The 24237-nt window shown below is 47.8% G+C and overlaps 1 long non-coding RNA gene across 1 annotated transcript in view; it reads right to left on the bottom strand.

Annotated features, from left to right (window-relative positions):
• Positions 1-18420: 18420 nt before the first annotated feature.
• The window catches only part of LOC311236902, a 40366-nt gene continuing 34549 nt past the window's right edge, over positions 18421-24237 (bottom strand). Inside the window, exon 2 of the long non-coding RNA XR_014620259.1 lies at positions 18421-23262. This is a non-coding gene — a long non-coding RNA (uncharacterized lncRNA). The remainder of the gene's footprint in view (positions 23263-24237) is intronic.

Raw genomic sequence — 24237 nt, forward strand, 5'->3', positions numbered from 1 at the left:
TCTGAACATATGTAGAGGGGTCTCACGCCCTGGGGGTGGGCCACCGGGCGCGGTTCGCACCGAACGCCTGGGTGGCGCCTTCTTTTCATGTTTAAGATCAACACGCATATCTGCCCCTTCTCCTGGAGTAGGCATGTCGGCGTGATTAGGGCACGGGACTGGTTCTGGTCACGCTGGTCCGGATCAGTTAAACCCGTTGTCCGCCGGGGATGCAGATCTGCTGTTCTGGTACCCTGAGGGACTTGGGCTTTTTCAGGGGGAAAATGCCAGGTCGGTCCGGGTGTCACAGGGTTAAGCGCTATGGAGACCCTGGTTGGGTACATTTTGTACTCTGCACTGTCGTAATGGCTTACGGCCATGCCAACCTGTACACGCTCGATCTCGTCAGATCTCGGCCGCTACGCAGGTTGGTCCTGGTTAGTACTTGGTTGGGAGACCGCCTGGGAATACCAAGTACGGTGTGCTTGGGGCTGGTTCTCCATTATTTTCGCTCCTCTCTCACGCATGGCGAAGAGGGGCCTGTTGGGGTGGTCTTTGACCTCCTCTGGTGACCCTGTGCTTCCCATATTGCCGGGCCCGGTCCGAAGTAATGTTACGTCGACCCGTAGGCCTGGGTTAACCCTTTTTTGAAAACTGAAACACTTGTACTGCGGTATAGCCGGTGTATACTGCCCTGTCAAGGCAGACCGCAGTAACTCAAAAAAAGTCAAAATTGAGTTATGAGTGAAATTGAACTCGTCAATAAATGTTTTATCTTGTGACCAAGTTTCAGATGTTAATGTCGCTCAGTTTTGGAGATATGGGGTTTTAAAAACTGCAGTAACTACAAAATCACACTCAAAAACCAGGCAGACCGCAGTAACTTCCAAACAGTGAAAAATGGCTTTAAAGTGTTTTGACTTGCCATCCAAAATGTGTTATAGGTAGATAGATGATAGTACTAAGATTTAACATGTATTAATGAAGTAATCTTTAGGCATACAAAAATATGACATAATTATTTTAATTAACCCCCAAAAAGCAGATACTGCACTCTGCTGCACAGTTCCCTTAAATAATTATACAGGTAATGTACAGGCAAAGTGCAGTAACTTCAAATACAATGTTGTTTTCCCTCCAGCTTTCATAACTTAACCTAGCCATTTTGAAAATGAAATTTAACACCTGAATATTGGAATGATGATGATCCAAATAAAATGGCTAGGTTAAGTTATGAAAGCTGGAGGGAAAACAACATTGTATTTGAAGTTACTGCACTTTGCCTGTACATTACCTGTATAATTATTTAAAGGGAACTGTGCAGCAGAGTGCAGTATCTGCTTTTTGGGGGTTAATTAAAATAATTGTGTCATATTTTTGTATGCCTAAAGATTACTTCATTAATACATGTTAAATCTGGGTACTATCATCTATCTACCTATAACACATTTTGGATGGCAAGACAAAAAACTTTAAAGCCATTTTTCTCAGTTTAACTTTTTTGAAGTTACTGCGGTCTGCCTTGACAGGGCCGTATACCCGCAGGTGTGTTTTGGAGTTTTTTCTTGAGGGGTTATAGGAACAACCACCGCATTGGGTAACACCAAGGTGGTTGATTCCCTGGTGTGTTGGGGCAGTGTCAACTCCCGGGTTACCCGGTTGAGGGTGCCCCTGCACGTTCATGACGTCTGCCAATCGTGTCAGCCTTCTCTGCCTCAACCCCTCTGGGTGTTTTTTTTTTTTAAATGGAGGCTTGGTCATGCAACAACGCCAGCATACGCCCCTTCCGCCGGGGCGGCTGTTTTCAGCTGACTCCTTTGGCGCCTGTCTCGTCCGCAGTGCTCCAGGCTCAGGTTACAGCCTGTTGCCTGGTTTTTCCCCGGTGCGCTGCCTGCTTCCGTTGGTTAACCTTTTTTGTGTGCTTACGGCCATGCTGACTGCCTGTTCTGCAGGGTCAGTGTGCCAGGCGGTGTACTATTGGGGGGACAGGGCCCGCTCGGCTGAGGGGCCTTTGTCCGAATACGCTGGCGATGTGGGGGGCGGGGTCACTGAGTGCCCACCTGGTGGGGTCTTGATGCTGGCATCATGGACCTCTCCGGGCCCCCGTTCCAGGGGGTCCAGTCCCTTTGGTGGGTCTGGGCCTTCCTTCGCGCTCCGCTGCTACGGCCTTGCCACAGGGTTGGGTTTGCCCTTGACCCCGTGATTCTGGGGGCAGTAACAAGGTTGTTCCCTCCGTTCGTTCTCGGGTGGCATGCGGGTTGTGCGTGTGTGTAGTCGTGGGGTCAGGCCACGGTCTGCTCACCCTGTGCGTTGAGTTGCTTGAGTGCCTCTTCGCACGGTCGGGTCCGTCGCCCTCCTGGGAAACCTCCAATAGGGGGGGTGCCCTCCATTAGGGGGGGTCGGGGGGGCTCGGCCCTCCCTGTTCTGATGGTTGTGGGGGGCCTTCAGCGGGGTGTATTTGTCGGCCGGTGGCTCCCGCTCGGCCTCCCTTGTGCATGAGTGACGCTGAGCGGAGCCACTATGTCACAGAACAATAGGTTATAACTATAACCATGTTCTGTTAATAGTGGTGACGCTCGGCGTCCGACGCCGCTGCAGCCCTTGATCTCACCTTGTGGTGAAAGCTTGGGAAGGAGGAGAGCAGGTGACCACACACCTGCTTATGAAGGTAAGCTAACGAGGGGTGTGGTCAGACGAATACTGGGATAAAGGTACATTGTGGAATTTTATTCAGTGCGCGTGCACATATGCGAGGATAGTGCATGAGTGACGCCGAGCGTCACCACTATTAACAGAACATGGTTATAGTTATAACCTATTGTTTTGAATATAAGCAGGGTTTAACTATTTGGCAACACCCCTAGACTGTCGTCATCATGGCACCCACTTTGGGAAAGCCTGCCCTAGTAAGCTGCATCACATTTTATCTCATTAAGACACGCTATTTAATTTTCTTGCTATGTTTTCCCATGTGAAGGGCAGCCGATAGGGCACGTCCTCTCATTTTCGCCACTCAATAGGGCACTTTAGCATGACGTTTTTCAACTGTGGGGGCACATGGTCAAGTTTAGACCATTGGAAGGGCACCAGTAGAGCACGTCATATCGCTTTTTAACCCGTGGGGGCGCCAGTGTACCTTGGTGTTCAAGCCAGCAGACCCAGACAGTGCTTCACTGACACAGAGGAGATTTTTAAATCAGTCCCATCTCATTTATGGAGTAATCAGTAACCATGACACCCAGTAACCATCACACCCAGTCACCATGACAACCAGTACCCATCACAAGAGCAACCATGACAGCCAGTAACCATCACACCCAGTAACCATCACAGCCAGTAACCAAGTTACGGTGACATTGCAGACGTAAGCTTATTTTCCAGACATATGCAGACTCCCTTGTACTACAAGATATGTGAAGGCCACCCTACCCTAGGTATAAATATCTGTACTATTCTCATTCAGCAGCACTCCAGGAACAGACTGCCACTGTTGTACTCTGTAACTGTGTTTGCTCTTACTGGCCAGTAACTTCAAATAAACTTCTAGTCTACCTCTGACCTCTGACCAACCAGTAGTCTCAGCCGGACTCTTGGTTTCAACTTGGCTCCATCGGCCGGCGGTTTGCCCTGTGAGCTTCACATGTGATTATCACTTATTGATGAGGAGGATAATCTTCCTGTCAGTCACCACTGGTCTCTTCACATGTAGATCTGTAGATAAAGATGATGTCATAGAAGCAGACAGCAATCTGAGTCCATTGAGCCTCCGGAACAAGAATTACAGTTTACTTTATGATCTTTAGCAGGTGTGAAAAGTAATTCAGTACCTGGCTTTCAAGTCTACCTCTTTCAGTTTCTTTATGAGCTTTAGCAGGTGTGAAAAGTAATTCAGTACCTGGCTTTCAATTCTACCTCTTTCCACTTCTTTTGACCATTTAAGATAACTACTTAGAGTCACCAGCCCTGTTACATTTGGTGCCCTAGGTGAGTTTTTATTGCATTTATTTGAATAGGGACAGTGCACATTATTCAACAGTAATGAGACAAAGTACCACCACTGTAAATGAGACGCTGAACACAAAAAATACGGTGGGACTCTCATGTCGGGGTGGGAGCACCTCGCTACAGTGTCAGCACTCTGTTGGATGTTGGGGGGAGGGATCGATCGCGATCAGTTAGGACCGCCGGCGATGAAGACAGACAGACAGCGGCCCCCAGGTTCCTGTTAGTGTTGAGGAGGGGAGGCTTAACCTCCTGGAGCCAACCATCCAATAAAGATGTATCTTTGTACCCCGGTTGTGCATTTGATTATTTAAGGGCTTTGACAAACATCACTTTCTCCTGCTTGTGGTGTAACCCACTTTTTATTACAATATTATCCAAAATCAGCTTACTGTTTCCATTTGCTTCATTGATTATGCCAATAAAAACAGATGCCTTTGCCTGTGTCTCAGTTATTTGGTCACCTTATTTCTTAGGGTTGTAAACCTACATTTGTTGTGTTCCATGTTGGACTTAAGGGCTATGTTTAGGGCATGATCTCTTTCTCTAATTTACTTTCTTATATTTTCATTTATCTAAGCTCTTTTGGACACATTTGGATTTTATTTCTAAAATCTGTCCATTGTAGATTTGATAGTGGAGAGGAACAGGTGACTGTCAGTTTCTACATCCCTACCTGATAGTATGTCACTCCAGTCAATTCCCTGTATTGCTGCTTCAACGTGACCTTGGTCAGCCTTAGGGATTCTGAGGTAGGTCTGCTTCTTGGTGGTAGTCAGATTAAATCCATTCTTAGACAGTTTTCTAGATACAAGCGTTAAGGTCAGATAGGCCAGTGACTAAATGTAATTGTAGCAGTCTGAAAATATTGTATATTATTCAGGACTGCCGACTGGTGTTTTATATTCCCTTTGTACACAAAGACATCATTGATATTCACACGAACAATGACACAAGCGTCCCCTTCCGAAGAGCACTGGAATATGGATTATAAACGACAGTACTGGATCATATTCTACAATGCTGTTCCCTTGTGACTGGCAGGCGGGACCAGCAGGGGGCGGTAGCAGGCAGAGTGGCGGAGAGAGTTGTGAGGTGATATATGGAGGAGAGAAATGTTAGACGCTCTCTTCGGCAGTGAACTTGGACAACGAGCTGTCGCAGCTAACGGGGGCTCTGGAGAGCCCTGTTGCTGAAGTTATGTCAGAGGGCCCTGTGAGATAGCAACGGGTGATAACAAGTACTGGCTAGTGGACACGATATCCTAGCAGTACCAGCGATAGTATATGAACAATTGCCGGCATTACTGGTATTTTGTGGGCTCACTCTTTTGTTTTTGTTCCTTTTCTTTGAGTGATAAAATATGTGTTTCCTAATATTTCCCATTCGGTGAACAATTCTCTTTCCTCCCTTATGTTCCCCCTTCCTTCCCCATATTACCGACCTGGAGCAGTATATGTAATCCCTTAGGGAAGGTGGATACTGTGTCCGGCCCAGACGTGGGCAGCACTTAGTCCGGGTACCGTGAGAGCACTTGATGCCTAGGTGTAATTATATAATTGATTTATGCCAGTGTAATCATTGTGTGTTGATACCCATGGTGCAATAATCACCAGACGTAGCATTGTTGTAACTAGGCCACGTTACAATAACACTCATACGGAACGGGAGCACTGTGTGTGTGTCTTTTCTTGAGTCTGATTCTAATCCTTGATGTGGGTAATATATCTGTTATTAACCCCTTCCTGGTCAACCTTCCCTTTTCCCATTGTAAGGTTTCTGGTGTTACAGAGGGAGGGTACTGCTTGCGGGGGGAACCAAGTTATCTATTTACCATTCGGTCATTAGGTGTGGGGGGGTGCTAGGGGACAATCGGGGAGAGTGAGGGCGTGTTGCGGAGTACTGCTGACTGCCCAAGAGAGAGGGAGGAAGACCAGAGTACCAGACCAGGTTTGTAAATCCTGGGCCTCACACACCCCACTGCCAGCCTCCAGTTGACGCTCCTGACCCCAAAGCCGGAGGTGCAGCTAGCCAGAGTTCTACTGTGTCTCGCTACCTATTGACCGTGTACCACAGTTCCCACGAAGCAGGGATAATCCACCCTGCTACATTTGGCGCCACGAACAGGATCTACATCCTACTCCACTCCCTCGTAAGTGACGACCAAGAGACCTAAGATGTCAGACAGCGACACCCCGAAGCCGGAGGCCAAAGCCGGGCCGTCCCGGGTGAAGCAAGGAGATGACTCGCCGTCCCCGCTCAAAGAGGAAGGAAGGGAAGCCGAGACGGTGCAGACCTTGACCGCCAAGGTGGAGTTCCTAAAGGGTCAACTCCAAGACCAGGCGGGCGTCCTGGATCACCAGCACGAACAATTAGAGCAGGCCCGACGCCAAGAGTTGCTTGCCTTGGCACAGGCCGTGCTCCAACAGCTTCCTCCCGCGCCCCTCCCGGTGGTGTACGTCCAACGAGAGCGGAAGTGCAGCGAATTTGGAGGGGAAAAGGAGAGGGGGGAACCGCCAGTAGAAGACTGGATCCAGGTGATGAGGACCAACCTCCGTGCCAGTAGAATACCTGAGGAGGAACAAGCGGAGGTCGTACAGCTTCACCTCAAAGGCGAGGCGAAACAGACGGTACGCTTCCTGACAGAGGGAACCGTCCCCGACACTGAAGCCCTGTTCTCGCTCCTTGAAGAAACCTACGGGGACAAGGTCCCGGTCAGTATTCGCCTGGGGGAGTTCTTTGACCGAAGACAGGCCGCCGGCGAGACCGTGCGCCAGTTCGCATATGACCTGCAGGAGAGGATCCGTCGCCTACGACGTCGGGCGCCTACGCTGGTCGCCGACGCCCTGCTGCAGGAGCGGTTTGTGGTGGGCCTCAGGGACGAGGCCCTGAGGAGAGAAATGCGTAAGTACATGAGGGAGGACGGGACGCGGCCGTTTCCCTAGGTACTGCAGGCGGCGATCGATTGGACGGAGGACGAGCTGATCCTCCCCGCCGACAAGGGTTTCCCCCGGGGCTTGGTCTGCGCCGCGGCCGGGAAGGGACGAGAGACCCCGCGGAGCGTTGACACGCTGCAGGAGACTATTAGGCAGCTCCAGGCAGGAATGGAGCGGCTAGGTGCGCGCCAGGAGCAACTAGTCCAGACCTTCCAACAGGAACGTGACACGCCCCGGAGAGGCGCCACCAGACGGCGACGCCGAGACGACGCGACCGCCGCCACGCGAGAGCCCCGCCGAGACGAAGACGGCAGGCTGATCTGCTATGCCTGCAATCAGCCGGGCCACATCAGCAGGGACTGCCCCCGCTCGGCCGGCGAGCCACGCCCCGACTCTACTCCCCACCCCGAAACTCCGGGCCCGTCAGGGTACCGACCCGGACCACGAAGGGCAGTCGACGCCGTCATAACCAGAGTCGCCGTGGAGAGATGCGAGCCACCTACGGAACTAGCCGCACTTCAGGAGTCCATCCGGCAGCTCTTCGCCGGCCAGGAGCAGTTGGGCGCGCGCATGGAGCAGCTATTCCAGGCGGTTCAACAGGAGCAAGATACGCCCCAGAGAGGCTTCGTCGGAAGCCGACGGAGGGAAGACGTGCCCTCTACCCCGCGCAGACTACCCCGCCGGAGCGAGGATGGGAGGCTGATCTGCTACACCTGTCAACAACCCGGCCATATCGGCCGCGAGTGCCCCCGCGCGATGGGAGAACCGCGCCCGAAGGAAGCGCTGGGCGGTGAGGTTCCTCTCCCACCAGTACAGGGCGCCACCCACACAACAGCCGGCGGGTCGCCCGACCTGGCGACTGCCAGACGAGGGGCCGGAGAGAGAAGTGTGGTGACGTGCCGGATGATACGCCGCCAAGGCGGCCGGCCCGACAGACGCGCTGGTGCCCGGGCGCCCATTCCAAGGAGACCAGGACCGGAGGTAGTGGACACAGCAAGGGACGTTCTAGCGATCCCAGCGGAAGGCGTTCGTGCCCGCCGGCGGCCCGAAGCGCGGGCCGGGCCGTCACAGGGGGGGGAGTCGGACCGATCCGGGACCCGAGGAGCACCAGAGGTCGGCTACCCATTCGGTATCGCCAGGACTACGTGCTCAAGAGTGTGTTTGTTGAACAGTGTGTCCAGCTCATGAAGGAGTGTGTGAAACTGTTAGCATAAGGTACGAGTGTCGATCGATGTGTGAAACTGTTGGTCTCAGGACCGTTTTCATGCATGCGTTGGTTGTTGTTAACTTGCAAAGGACTTAGCAAGTTCAAAGTGGGGGGAAATGTAGCAGTCTGAAAATATTGTATATTATTCAGGACTGCTGACTGGTGTTTTATATTCCCTTTGTACACAAAGACATCATTAATATTCACACGAACAATGACACAAGCGTCCCCTTCCGAAGAGCACTGGAATATGGATTATAAACGACAGTACTGGATCATATTCTACAATGCTGTTCCCTTGTGACTGGCAGGCGGGACCAGCAGGGGGCGGTAGCAGGCAGAGAGTGGCGGAGAGAGTTGGGAGGTGATATATGGAGGAGAGAAACGGAAGACGCTCTCTTCGGCAGTGAACTTGGACAACGAGCTGTTGCTGAAGTTATGCCAGAGGGCCCCGTGAGATAGCAACGGGTGATAACAAGTACTGGCTAGTGGACACGATATCCTAGCAGTACCAGCGATAGTATATGAACAATTGGTGCAGAGTCAAGCACTAGCAATCGGGTTATAATAGTTACTGTGTGCGGTATAAGTAACGTGCGGGTAACCGAGTATCCAAGTCCTTAACCATCGAGTTATAGTAGTTACTGTGTGCGGTATAGAGTGCGCGCACCAGGACGAGCGTGGGCCAACAACCAGTCTGCTCCGGCTGACTTCGACCAGACCTGCACCCGGCTGCCTGCATTCAGCCTGCTCCGGCCGACTTCAATCAGACCTGCACCAGGCTGCCTGCAGCTTACGGGAGTTCCTCCCATCCAGCAGGGGTCGTCATCGCTCAGCACACGCTCTCAGCCGGCGCTGCCTCTCTGCCCAGCTCCGCCTGCTAACATCCTCGCCGAGAGCGTTCGACGCCATCTTGCCTCCCGGACAACAGTGGAGTGGCGAGGCGGCCATTTCGGATGAGTACAAATGAGCATTGATGCTCCCGATTTATTATACAGTACACAGTGTGGTGCAGCCTGCGGGCGAAAGTAACGTTGCTACTACCATTCCATAGGGGTACCCCGAACAATATATGCCGGCATTAAGATAGGACTTTACTGGTATTTTGTGGGCTCACTCTTTTGTTTTCGTTCCTTTTCTTTGAGCGTGATAAAATATGTGTTTCCTAATATTTCCCATTCGGTGAACAATTCTCTTTCCTCCCTTATGTTCCCCCTTCTTTCCCCATATTACCGACCTGGAGCAGTATATGTAATCCCTTAGGGAAGGTTGATACTGTGTCCGGCCCAGACGTGGGCAGCACTTAGTCCGGGTACCGTGAGAGCACTTGGTGCCTAGGTGTAATTATATAATTGATTTATGCCAGTGTAATCATTGTGTGTTGATACCCATGGTGCAATAATCACCAGACGTAGCATTGTTGTAACTAGGCCACGTTACAATAACACTCATATGGAACGGGAGCACTGTGTGTGTGTCTTTTCTTGAGTCTGATTCTAATCCTTGATGTGGGTAATATATCTGTTATTAACCCCTTCCTGGTCAACCTTCCCTTTTCCCATTGTAAGGTTTCTGGTGTTAATAATAATAATAATAATGGATTCGATTTGTACCGCGCTCCACATTCGCGAGAATCTCAGAGCGCTTACAGGAGACAAATACAAAAGTTAAATGAATAAAACAATTTAAAATTAATAAAAACAATTAAAAAGACTAACAACCAGTAAAATGGAAGAACCTAAGAGTAAAATAAAATAAAAATAATAGTAAAATGAATAGAAGTAAAAAAAATAAAAGTAAAAGAAAATTCAGGCAAAAGCCTTGTTAAAAAGAAATGTTTTTAGGCCCCTTTTAAAAACCTCTACGGATTGTGGTGCTCTCAGGTGGATGGGGAGAGCATTCCACAGTCTGGGTGCGGCGGAGCAGAAGGCGCGATCACCCATGGAGTGCAGCTTAGTCCTGGGGGCTTTGAGGAGGTAGGCTGTGCCGGAGCGGAGGGAACGTGAGGAGGACTGGGGGGTGAGGAGTTCCTTGAGATAGGCAGGGGCACCACCGTGTACGCACTGGTGAGTGAGGAGGGACACCTTGAACTCAATTCTGTGTTCCACGGGGAGCCAGTGAAGGGATCTGAGGGTGGGGGTGATGTGATCATATTTGCGCACCCTCATCAGGATCCTAGCAGCGACATTCTGAATGGTTTGCAGTTTTTTAATGCTTTTGCTAGGAATCCCGATGAGGAGTGCATTGCAATAGTCCAGCCTGGAGGAAACAAAAGCGTGGACGAGTTTCTCCGAGTCTGCCAGGGTGAGTGAGGGGCGGAGTTTGGTGATGTTACGGAGGTGAAAGAAAGAGGTCTTGCAGAGGTGTTTGATGTGTGTATCATATGTGAGGTGGGGGTCCATTTTCACGCCCAAGTTGGTGACAAGGGTGGAAAGGGGAATGTCCTGACCGGAGAAGGAGATGGTGGTGATGGTGGTTGACCGGACCTGGTGTGGGGTACCGATCAGCATGGCTTGTGTTTTGGAGCTGTTGACCTGGAGAAACCTGTGGTTCATCCACGCCTTAGTCTCCTCCAGGCAAGTGGTCAGTGTGGGGGGTGATGAAGGTGATGATGGTGTGATCCGGATATATAACTGGGTGTCGTCAGCGTAGCAGTGGAAAGACACACCGTGCCGGCCGATGATGCGGCCGAGGGGGAGCATGTACAGGGTGAACAGCAGGGGGCCGAGGACGGATCCCTGGGGGACACCGCAGGTGACAGGGTGGTTGGAGGATGTTGCGCCCCCGAGGGAGACACACTCAGTCCGACCAGCCAAGAGGGACTGGAATAAGCCAAGGGCTAGGTCGCGGAGTCCGACATTGGAGTGGAGACAGTCCAGTAGAATGGGATGATCCACCGTGTCGAAGGCTGCCGATAGGTCGAGAAGGACCAGAATGGATGGGGTTCCCGCATCCGCCGCCATCAGTAGATCGTTGGTTACCCTGACCAGGGCTGTCTCTGTACTGTGCGCGGAGCGGAAACCAGACTGGAACTTCTCGAAGATGTTGTTGTCTCCGAGGTGTGCTAGGAGCTGCTTCGCAACTACCTTCTCCAGCACCTTGTAAAGGAACGGGAGGTTGGAGATGGGCCGGTAGTTGACGAGGGCCTCTGGGTCCAGGGTGGGTTTCTTCAGGAGGGGGGTGATGATGGCAGTTTTGAGGGCAGGCGGAACGTGGCCAGCCTGCAAGCAGAGGTTGATGGTGCTGGTCATGAGGGGGCCAATAGTGCGGATGTTGGCTTTCACCAGGGCTGTGGGGAGGGGATCCAGAGCACACGTGGATGACTTCATCCTCCCGATGATGGCCTCGACCTCCCGCTGCGTGGTGTCGCTGAAACAGCGGAGGAGCTGGGAGACTTCAGGCTGTAAGACAGCAGGTGGAGCAGGTGAGGAAGAGGAGCCGGGGAGGAGAGAGCGGATGCCCTCAACCTTGGATGTGAAAAATGACAAAGTCATTACATCGCTTCTCAGTGGTCTCTCTGTGTGCCTGGGTTTGGGGTTTGAGGAGGTGGTGTATGGTGGAAAAAAGCTGTTTGGAATTGCCGGGGCTATTGTTGATGATGTTGGAGTAGAACCGTGACCGAGCGTCCTTCAGGGCTTTGGAGTAGGCCTTTTGGTGCTCTCTGTAGACCTCTCTGTGCACGGTGAGTCCCGACGCAGTGAGGCGTCGCTCAAGGACACGGCCAGCCACCTTCATCTCCCTCAGCTCGCTGGTGTACCAGGGTTACAGAGGGAGGGTACTGCTTGCGGGGGGAACCAAGTTATTTATTTACCATTCGGTCATTAGGTGTGGGGGGGTGCTAGGGGACAATCGGGGAGAGTGAGGGCGTGTTGGGGAGTACTGCTGACTGCCCAAGAGAGAGGGAGGAAGACCAGAGTACCAGACCAGGTTTGTAAATCCTGGGCCTCACACACCCCACTGCCAGCCTCCAGTTGACGCTCCTGACCCCAAAGCCGGAGGTGCAGCTAGCCAGAGTTCTACTGTGTCTCGCTACCTATTGACCGTGTACCACAGTTCCCACGAAGCAGGGATAATCCACCCTGCTACATAATGATTTAGTAATCCTCTCTGGCTTGTTACTAAACACTAGGTTGATTTGGGTCTTATCCTAGTTGGCCCTTTAATCATCTGAACAAAATCTAATTTCATTGTAAAATGTTTGAGGGCTTTTCTACCACGTTTATCCTCACAGTTTATGTTGAAATCTCCCATCAAAAGTACTTCTTTGTCAAAGTTGCACTCTCTAAGTATGGTGTTCAGCTGGTCAGAAACTATAGCTTTGGAGTCTGGTGGTCGGTACAGCCCTATGAGGGTAAAGGACATTTGAGGAGACACATTCCTTATCTGAAAAGTGGATCTGGGTACAGTGGATGTTATCTTTAACATAAAACATCACACCTCCCCATCTCCCTTCAGGTCGCTCTAAATATATTATAGCCAGGTAGTCAGAGCAGCAGCTGGGGAGTTCTGTATCGTATCGCTCTCGCTCGGCATCGCTCTCTGCACTATCTCGCATACGTGCACGCGCACTGAATAAAGACCACAATGTACCTTTAATCCCAATATTTGTCTGACCACACCCCTATCAGCTTACCCATATAAGCAGGGGTGGGGCCACCCACTCTCCTCCTTCTCGCTTTCACCACAAGGAAGAAGTGCCTCGGTAGATCCCCACACTTGACACCATGATGGAAGAAAGGTTTAGGAGCAGCTTTGGGAAACAAGGATACGTTGACATCATATCTTTATTTTCTCTCTCACTATTTTCGAGAAAATACGGCGATATTGTCTTCGTACTGGAGTGTCTGGAAGATGATGATCATTCTAAAAACCCTCCACCGGTTTTCGTATTGGGAGCACGCCGCTGCATGCTTCTCAACTGCAGTTCCTTGCTGTGTTTGTTGGGGTGAAACCTGTCAGGCCACAGCTGAACTGTCGGACATGCCGCTGTTGTGAGAAGCGGTGCGTTCCAGGTTGGGTGAGTAGTGTTTGCTGGCGGGCTCCACTTGTCTGTTAGTGCTATGGGGGCTACTTGACAAAGTTTATGGAAACCGGCCCCAGGCTAGGGTCCTTTGTTTAGCCACCTAGGCGACAGAAGGCCTTGGTCTGAAGACCATTATAGTTTTAACTAGTGGGCCGCGACCATTGACACTGGTGATCCCTGTGTGTTCTGGACGAGTGGATTCTCTCTGTCACCGTGTTAAGGCCCCATCTTTCATATCCAAATGAGAGTATTCCTTCACGAGGGGATATGTGCATGTAATGTGCGATAGCGGCAGATTCATGTTCAAAGTCAGCTACACAGGCCAGTTGGTACTGTGCTGATTCCGTCGGATGTGGTAAAGTCACCGTTGTGAAGCGGTGTTGACATCTTGTTTTCTCTTTTCTCTTAAAAAGTGAGGAGAGGTTCAGAACGGCGGCCTGTCTGGGTGAGTGTTATGTCATTGTTTACATGTTCATAGCTTACGGTTAGCCAGTCAGCTGTTAACTGCTGCGTTAGTAGGGCCTACTATTAGCCAGTCAGCTGTTAGCTGCGGGGCTAGCATGTCGTGGTCGCTAGGTAACGTTAGCTTGGCTCGCTTCTGATCGCGTGCGTCGTTAGCTCGGCGTGTCGCGAGCAGAAGCAGTAGCACCCGAACGGTTGGAGCGGCCGTTAGCTTGATGCTATTCTGTTGAACGTGCTTTGATTTTAACATGTTTTACACTCTTGACCACGACGTCATCCTTGACAGGGGATGTTTTCGTCGACCCTGCCCTGAGCCAGGTCCCACGGCCTGGTATATTGGGCGTGTGCACCGCAGGAATTCCCCCGCCATAGAGTACGTCACTGTGCGCGTCTCTGTTGGTAGGACTTCCGTGTGCTGTTCAGGTCCATGTGATGGATCTGTTTTCAGGGGGGGTGGTCAGGGCTCCTCCTCACCAAGCGCCTATTCAGGCCTTCTGTGAGTTCGGACTCCTTCTTCCATGTGAGGAAGCCTCCATCAGAGTACAGAGCCTTCCTCCTCAGATTGTCAAAGTGAGTGGACCCTCTAGAAGGGTCCTTTTCTATTGTATGTATATTCGATTCAATTCGTTTATTGAGTGTGTATGGGTTCAGTGCCTCTTCCCCGGAGGCCCTAAAACCAGTTTTTTACATGGCTCAAGGTGCAATATATTCTTTTCAATCTGTACAGCTCGCGTGGGAAGTCTCTCTGGGGATCCCCGTCTCTTTCCTATGGGAGGGTGGTGGGATGTAAAAATGTGAACATTTTTTACCCCGGCTGTGTAGACTGGGATACATACTGTTGATGCTTCCTTCTTTCTATTCCAGAAGTGTTGGAGTTAGGGAGTGTCACACCCCTCTTGTCGTTCCCCTGGGCGCCTTGGGGATTCAATGACAGGTCTAAATAGCCTGTTCATTGATGGGGGTGTGTCCCGACGCACGTATAGTGCTAGCTCGCTGTAAACAGGCGATTGACTGGCACGCCTTGGTTGCTTGTGGTTGAAACAGCGTTTTTATAAAGCAACTGAGATGTTTTTTTCCCTTTTCCGACGACCACATCCCATGACCTGGGTGGGTTGTGGACGGATTCTCGTTCATGTCTGGGGGATGATGACGGAATGGATCTGAACATATGTAGAGGGGTCTCACGCCCTTGGGGTGGGCCACCAGGCGCGGTTCGCCCGAACGTCTGGGTGGCGCCTTCTTTTCATGTTAAGATCAACACGCATATCTGCCCTTCTCCTGGAGTAGGCATGTCGGCGTGGTTAGGGCACGGGACTGGTTCTGGTCACGCTGGGCCAGATCAGTTGAACCCGTTGTCCGCCGGGGATGCAGATCTGCTGTTCTGGTACCCTGAGGGACTTGGGCTTTTTTCAGGGGGAAAAATGCCAGGTCGGTCTGGGTGTCACAGGGTTAAGCGCTATGGAGACCCTGGTTGGGTATGTTTTTACTCAGCACTGTCGTAATGGCTTACAGCCATGCCATTCTGTACACGCTCGATCTTGTCGGATCTCGGCCGCTACACAGGTTGGTCCTGGTTAGTACTTGGTTGGGAGACCGCCTGGGAATACCAAGTACGGTGTGCTTAGGGGCTGGTTCTCCATTATATTTTTTGCTCCTCTCTCACGCATGGCGAAGAGGGGCCTGTGGGGGTGGTTTTTTGACCTCCTCTGGTGACCCTGTGCTTCCCGTACCGCCAGGCCCGGTCCGGAGTGATGTTTGCGACCCGTAGGCCTGGGTTAACCCTTTTTTGAAAACTGAAACGCTTGTACTGCGGTATAGCCGGTGTATGCCCGCAGGTGTGTTTTGGAGTTTTTTCTTGAGGGGTTATAGGAACAACCACCGCATTGGGTAACACCGAGGTGGTTGATTCCCTGGTGTGTTGGAGCAGTGTCAACTCCCGGGTTCACCGGTTGAGGGTGCCCCTGCACGTTCATGACGTCTGCCAATCGTGTCAGCCTTCTCTGCCTCGACCCCTCTGGGTGGGGGTTTTTAAATGGAGGCTTGGTCATGCAACACCGCCAGCTTACGCTCCTTCCGCCGGGGCGGCTGTGTTCAGCTGTCCCCTCTGGCGCCTGTCTCGTCCGCAGTCTCCAGGCTAGGGTTAACAGCCTGTTGCCTGGTTTTTCCCCGGTGCGCTGCCTGCTTCCGTTGGTTAACCTTTTTTGTGTGCTTACGGCCATGCTGACTGCCTGTTCTGCAGGGTCAGTGTGCCAGGCGGTGTACTATTGGGGGGACGGGGCCCGCTCGGCTTACGGCCATACAACCTGAACACGCCCGATCTCGTCCGATCTCGGAAGCTAAGCAGGTTCTGGCCTGGTTAGTACTTGGATGGGATTCCGCCTGGGAATACCAGGTGCAGTAACTGAGGGGCCTTTGTCCGAATACGCTGGCGATGTGGGGGGCGGGGCACTACGTGCCCACCTGGTGGGGTCTTGATGCTGGCATCATGGACTTCTCCGGGCCCCCATTCTAGGGAGTCCAGTCCTTTTGGTGGGTCTGGGTCTTCCTTCGTGCTCCGCTGCTACGGCCTTGCCACGGGGTTGGGTTTGCCCTTGACCCTGTGATTCTGGGGGCAGTAACGAGGTTGTTCCTCCGTTCGTTCCCGGGTGGCATGCGGGTTGTGCGTGTGTGTAGTCGTGGGGTCAAGCCACGGTCTGCTCACCCTGTGCGTTGAGTTGCTTGAGTGCCTCTTCGCACGGTCGGGTCCGTCGCCCTCCCGTGAAGCCCCTAATAGGGGGGGTGCCCGCCATTAGGGTGGGTCGGGGGGGCTCGGCCCTCCCTGTTCTGATGGTTTGTGGGGGGCTGTCAGCGGGGTGTATTTGTCGGCCGTTGGCTCTCGCTCGGCCTCCCTTGTGCAGAGAGCGATGCCGAGCGAGAGCGATACGATACAGAACGTTAGGTTATGACTATAACCAAGTTCTGTTAGTATAGCGACGCTCGGCATCCGACGCCGCTGCAGCCTTTGACCTCGCCTTGTGGCGAAAGCTTGGGAAGGAGGAGAGTGGGTGGCCCCACCCCTGCTTATATGGGTAAGCTGATAGGGGTGTGGTCAGACAAATATTGGGATTAAAGGTACATTGTGGTCTTTATTCAGTGCGCGTGCACGTATGCGAGATAGTGCAGAGAGCGATGCCGAGCGTCGCTATACTAACAGAACTTGGTTATAGTCATAACCTAACGTTATCATGAAGCCAGGTTTGATTCTAAGAGTAGTTGTTTAATCTGTTCACTTTTAGGGGTGATACTGCGTATGTTTAAGTGTCCCCCTGGAAGGCCTTTAGGCTTGGCATCGGGGTCCCAGACCACTCTGGCATGATTATCAGACTACATTTTTAAAGTTTTTTTAATTGCTTCTTCAGATTGACAAAACAATATAATAAAAAACAATCTGGACATCCTGCAAAAATTGGTCCCAGCTTTTACTTGTGAAAATGTCTCAGAAACCGCTCTTTATCATCAATGTATATAGATACACCATAAACTCTCTTAATGCCCCATATCTCTAGTTTCAGAGTAAAGGTTCATGAAGTCATTTTATAAATATATATATATATATATATAGCTCATGTAACTCCATTACATGAAGGTGGAGGTAGATGTGACCTAAATAACTATGGACCAAACTGTCCTGTCTATTTAATGTAATTTCTAAGATGACACTTCTAACCAGAATTCAAGGTTGAACCGTTTTAACACTATTTTCCTAATTCCCCCCTGATTTTAGATTCTACTTTTCTACTGGATTGTACTTTTGCTTCATGTATTTTTGGTCTCAACTTTTTACCTGGAGCAATCTTTTCAACTGAATGTACATGTTTGACCTTGTAAGGGATTGTTTATAAAAAATAAAAAAGGAGAAAAAAGTAATTTGATTTCTTTCTCAGCGACTCATCAAGATAAATAAACAACGACAATGAAGTTTTGAATTCTCACATTTTGCAGTTCAGTCATTTAGCTGAGGCTGAGGCGACTTACAGATTGTGAACAGCATGTCACCAGGAGGTACATCTGTGGCAGCTAAGGGTCAGTGGCATTGTTCATCAAATAATATCAAGCTTGAGTGTTACACTCTGAGTGCATAGTAGTATAGACACATTAGCAAGATGGATAGTAGTACAATATTTTATTTCTTTATCATTTCAGATATTGTTTGAAGGCGTTTCTAAACGTTCTAGTCAACAGCAGAACATTTTCTAAAAATTTTGCATTGAGAAGATGAAGCCTTTCATACAAAGTAGGTTAAAATGTAATATTTCATTTTCATACTTCGGAGTTAGTTACTTCTAAGACATCAATTCACACCTTCCCACTTATCTCGATGCTTACAATTGATCCAATTAGATAATCATACATTCTAATGAGAATGTTTCAGAGTTGGGATCAATTAACTTTTTAATTCAAGATTTTATTTAGAATATTGTACAAGTTCTGTCATGAAAAGGTTTTACTATCCAACGAACCCAATGACTAGTAAATGTGAATGGATGTTCCATCATCAGAAAGTAAACTATTTGTTTTTAGATTTGAATTGATTGAATGGGTTACACCGGGGTGGATGTGCCCCAGCGTGACACACCAGTTGTAGTGAAGGACTGAGCAAGTTAGCTCTTAGTATGAACGTGAATAAAGACAGACGCTGGTACTAAAGTGTCCATTACTTCTTCTTACTACGACATAACATCAATATACACAATAACGACAATAGTTAGTAACAAGCAGTTAGATGGTAGAAACACCACTAAAGATGATAAATTCATATAAATAAACATCCATTCAGATTCAGACAACTTTATTGATCCCACGTGGGGAAATTCATATTTGTAGCTTCACGAGTAACAAAAACAACAAACAAAAACAAAACATCTCAATGACAGCACGGCAACAACAACATTCCATGCAATACACAATCCAGTAAAAGTTAAAACAGACAACTAAGGTCTAATAGGCTACTTAAAGTGACTGTCTTTAATAGAATACAAATGAAGACAATACATGGAACATTACTCTAAAATAAACACTTCTTGTGAAAGTAAAAACCATGTCCTACTAGGAATGTTGACAATATGTGTGACATTAGTTCAATACATCACTAGTGTCCACATACAAATATAGAAGTCAACACCAGAAGCAGTTTCCCCTCCAGTGTGTACACACCACATGTTTGTTAACTAGCTTGGCTTTTGGATGGTCACCCCATACTGAGGTCAGAAAGTTCCTATGATCCCAGTATTTAAAACACTAGAAAAATAGGTCTCATTCTCGAACGTAGTTACGACAAAATATTTCGTCTTAGCCAGATTTCGGCCTATTTAAGACATATTAGGGCTGGGAGTGGGAGTCCTCAAATTTTCCTGAGATCTTATTTGAGAGCAGATCCAAGAGTGCTGAGAAGCACACTTAAATATGCTCTCAGCCCACGATCAAATCTCATGATTGATTGACTAATTTAAAACTTACAATGTATACCAATAACTAAACACATCACTCAGTAATACTCAAAGGGTGTCAGGGATGTTTATTGTGGGTGCCCCTGTAACCGGAGTTGACGCTGCTGAAAAGAACCCCCTTATAATTCTCCACTCCCGATATCAGTACCTGAATTAATGAATGGAAACTTTATTAACAGATTGCAGAATTTACAATACAGTACAGCTCAATACACACAATTTTTAAGGGGATGCAGACCAGAGGAATACGTTTGTCTTGTTTACAAGGGATCCCCACCTCCATTTCAGCATTGGTGAAATTCGTACGTCGTTGCTTAGAGGCAGGTGCGCCTCTTCCTACCGTGTCAGAACGGCGCTTTGACATTTCAGCGAGGGTTTGCACACTGCCCATTGACTGCTTTATAAGGACTGTCGGGGGCGTGGTTTGTATGCAAACGAGCTGAACGGGAACGCGCTTTGGAGTTTACGACAGAATGCCATTCTCCAAGCAGATATCAGATCATATAATTTCTACGACCGTTTCAGCCACTTAAGACATATCTCCAGCACGTTCAGGACTCAGAGTGTACTTGTCATAGATTATGTCTCAGTGGTTCCAAGATAAGTCTTCCAGAATATATCTTTGAAAAATGTTCGGGAATGAGACCCAATGTGTGTTCACTCTTATACCAATGACATATTGTCCCAGGAACATCCACACCGTCTGTCTCACTCCTCAGAGCGACAGAAACACAACGGTTGTCGTCAATGAAAACCGTGTCTATGCTACTGCTTCTCTCTCAGAGGCTTCTAGGTCAAAAGCTCAAATATTATTCTTATGATTGCTGATGGACTGATAGCTGTAATGACGTACTGAAGCGTTTTTAACACTCGGCCACACATTCATTATGAGTAGGGCTGTCACGATTCGTCGACCCAGTCGCCAAGTAAATTTCGTCGATTTGCATATTCATGATCCACGCGTCGTATTGTTAATTGTATGTGCCTTTTGCGGTGGGAATGGCAGACGTTCAAAGTCATAACATGCGCAATGTGTAATCTAACTAATGCAGTGAATCACGTTCAAAATAGAATTAACTTCTCTTCGACCACTAATGGTGATTCTGCCGAGAGCCAGGACTCGACAGTCACATAACTTCCGTGTTTCGCTCCAGCTGGAAGGGAGGGGCTGCTGAGCCTTTACAGTTTAGAAGCAGCTTGGCAGCTTTGGACATTTACAGGGGCCAGTTTCTAATTGCAGCCTCCCGTAGGTGCTCTTTGAGAGCGGTTTTGAAGGTGGGTAGGGATTCACATTATTTTACGGCTGTGGGTAGGGCGTTCCACATTGATGTGGCATAATTGCGAAACGTGTTTAGACCCTTGTTTGAGCCGAATCTGTGTTGAACATGATTTGCGGAACTCCCTCTGGTGTTGTGGTCGTGGTATTCACTGACCTTTGGGAAGTATTTCGACATGTACATGGGTACCTTAGTGGTGTAGTGTATCTTGTAGACCAGGCCCATTGCTGTACTCTGTCGTCTACTCTAAACCATCCTAGGTTGTCAAAGTGGGCAGCGGTGAGGTGGGTTTTAGGAGTAAGGTCAAGTAGTAGTCTGACCAGTTTGTTTTGTGATGTTTGTAATCTTGTTTTTAGTGCCTTTGAGGTGCTTTGGTACCATGAGGTGCAAGCATAGTCATAGTACCCTTGAATGAGTGCTCCTGCCAGAGTCTTCAGGGTATTCTTGTTTACCAGAGAGGAGATCCGGTACAAGAATCTAGTTCGTTGGTTGACTTTTTGTCACAGGAAGGATTTGCCTCTAGGATGGAACCCAGGTATGTAATTTCATCTTTACTTGTGACAATACTGTCACCCTGATAGTTGATGATAATAGATATTTCACTTCATTAGCAAAAATATTGTAACATCATTAAGCCTGCTATAAGCTATTCTCCCTCTCATGTGTGTGCATACATTTACTATATGCTACTCTTTTTCACATGGATTAGGTTAATTAGCTTCAACAATCCTGATTCCTGAGCGCCTATTTTATTCAAAAGGAGGATATTGATTTAAATATGTATATAGCCTATTTATAAAAAATACATTTTAATCGTATCTCCTATGCTGGCACAAGCACTACCATAGCACACAATACATATAATAATTCATGGAAATATACTAAAAAGCTATTTATGGCCGGTAATAATCTCTCTGGCTGGCAGTTCTTTTAATTTTTAAAGCTAAAAAGGACGAGGATACTCATTAAACATTTTGAAATATTCAATTCAAATAGATTTCTGGTAAATTAATGGTTAATGATGAATCAACTAATCGATAAAATAATCAACTGATTAATCGATAACAAAAGTCGTTAGTGACAGCCCTAATTATGATTGGAACTCTTCTAACACTGGCTACAGCTGTAGGGGTTCTCTCCTCTAAGAACGTGCAGGTGATTTTGACAGGTTTGACATTTCCCTGAATCTTCTCTAGAGCCATATGAAATCCGTTTTATTTTTTTCCAAATTCCATTTTATTTTTTCCCAAATTCAGTTTTTTCCGTTTTAATATTTCAGAATTCTGTATTTTGCTTTGTACGCTCATTTTACCATCAGAAATAGTGTCTAATAAGTGGGAATGAATAAATGTCCACAATTTAATAAGATACAACAGTCCATTTAATAGGGCTGTCTTAAATACTACGAAGCTTCGTTCGATGGGCATGGGATTCGAACATGAAAATAAAATTTGATTATTAAAAAATATAAATGATATATATATTTTTTTGCAAAATCAACTCTGCCTCTCTTTGTTAACTACAACAAGCAATGCTGTTTGTTATTTAAGATGAGGTCGGACTCGGCACTGACAGATTTGTGTTCATTGTGCTGCTTTTATAAAGCCTCAAATGATGGCTTACAATATTTCATGAAAGCAAAGTGTTTTGTTTGTCTAAGATTTAAAAAGGTTTAAACTTTACAGCACTGACAAAGTTTAACAAAGTGCTGTACAAGTCCCACAACAACAAAAAAAATTATATATTTTTTTTTTTTTTTACAGTTGATTCCATTTTTATTGCTCAATTCCGCGATTCCGTCCGCGATTCCGTGATCGCGGATTTCATATGGCTCTAATCTTCTCTCCCAAGTGAATTCTCATGTTTTTTTTAAATATGCTGAATCTCTTATCACACAACCCACAATGATGTGGCTTCTCTCCTGTGTGAATTATCTGGTGTGTTTTCAGATGAGACAGTCGACTAAAGCTCTTCTCACACTGGTCACAAAAGTAGGGCTTCCATCCTGTGTGAATTATCTGGTGTGTTTTCAGACTAGACAGTCGACTAAAGCTCTTCTCACACTGGTCACAAAAGTAGGGCTTCCATCATGTGTGAATTCTCTGGTGTTTTTTCAGAGTACTCAGATGATTAAAGCTCTTCTCACACTGGTCACATGAGTAGGGCTTCTCTCCTGTGTGAATTATCTGGTGCGATTTCAGATTACCCAGTTGACTAAAGCTCTTCTCACACTGGTCACATGAGTAGGGCTTCTCTCCTGTGTGAATTATCTGGTGTGTTTTCAGATGAGACAGTCGACTAAAGCTCTTCTCACACTGGTCACAAAAGTAGGGCTTCCATCCTGTGTGAATTATCTGGTGTGTTTTCAGACTAGACAGTCGACTAAAGCTCTTCTCACACTGGTCACAAAAGTAGGGCTTCCATCCTGTGTGAATTCTCTGGTGTCTTTTCAGATTCTGTTGCAGAGTAAAGCTCTTCTCACACTGGTCACAGGAGTAGGGCTTCTCTCCTGTGTGAATTATCTGGTGTGATTTCAGATGCTGTTGAAGACTAAAGCTCTTCCCACACTGGTCACAGGAGTAGGGCTTTTCTCCTGTGTGAATTCTCTGGTGTGATCTCAGATGATGTTGAAGACTAAAGCTCTCTCCACACTGGTCACAGGAGTGGGGCTTTTCTCCTGTGTGAATTCTCTGGTGTGATTTCAGACTACCCGGTTGACTAAAGCTCTTCCCACATTGGTCACAGGAGTAGGGCTTTTCTCCTGTGTGAATGCGTTGGTGGTTATCGAGAGACATCTTTGAACTGAAGCTTTTTCCACACTGGTCACAGCAGAGACCTTTTCTTCCATCCAAGCCTCTTGGTTTCTTCCCAGGCCTGACAGGACAGCTCTCTGGATGGAGAAGAGTGTCAGAGGAAGGAGAGATTTGGTGATTTTATTCAGCTTTAATTTCCATGTAAGAGGTTTATAATGGTACGTAGCTGGGTTTTATAGTTTAACCTCTTAAGCCAGACGGGTCCGGTACCGGTCCCAAAATGACATAATGTCAAAAATCAATCTCTAGACTGTATGACACAATGTTGCCATTTTCCCCTTCAAATGTATTCAAGAGTAAAGACCATAATCATGTCAAAACAGCAGTCAGTATATATTTTCAACAATACGTTTGTTTACCAAAGTGTTATTAGTAGAGCTGGGCCGTTAACGGCGTTAACGTGCTGCGTTAACGCTATACTAGTATCGCGCGATAATATAATTAACGCATTAATCTATATTTAGAAGAAAAAAAAAATAGCCATGTCACATAGTTCAAGTTTGAAATGATTCTTTCTGTTTTGCTCCTGAGAGTGTGCTAGATACTGTACTGTACTGGTAATATTATTTATTTGTGTTAACTTCTGAATAAAACAACTTATTAAACACAAGTACATCTTATTGAACATTATTTTGATATTTCATTACCAATTATCATAGCAAAACAGCTTTTTCAAACAGTCTGTAATGCATTTTGGAAACGGGAGATGGGCTCATGGTGTAATGGGCCACCTGGCCTGAGAAACATAAGGAGGAAAGAAAAAGTAAGGACTTACTTCTGGTCATTATTTGGGTAGAACACACATATTTTGAATGCCGTCGGCAGGTTTTTTTTTTTTTTTAGCCATTTTAATCTAGATTAATCTAGATTAAATCCAGGATTGCAGATAGATTAATCTAGATTAAAAAAAATTATCTATGCCCACCTCTAGTTATTAGTGAGATTTTAGTTTATGGAATGAGTTTATAATTTAGCGAATATCCGCCATTTTGAATTAGCTAAAACTACCGTTCCCAGCCGATTCCAGCTTCCTGCAAGGAAATTACTTATGT

Source organism: Notolepis coatsorum (genome assembly GCF_963971535.1).
Source record: "Notolepis coatsorum genome assembly, chromosome: 11".
Lineage (NCBI taxonomy): Eukaryota > Metazoa > Chordata > Actinopteri > Aulopiformes > Paralepididae > Notolepis > Notolepis coatsorum.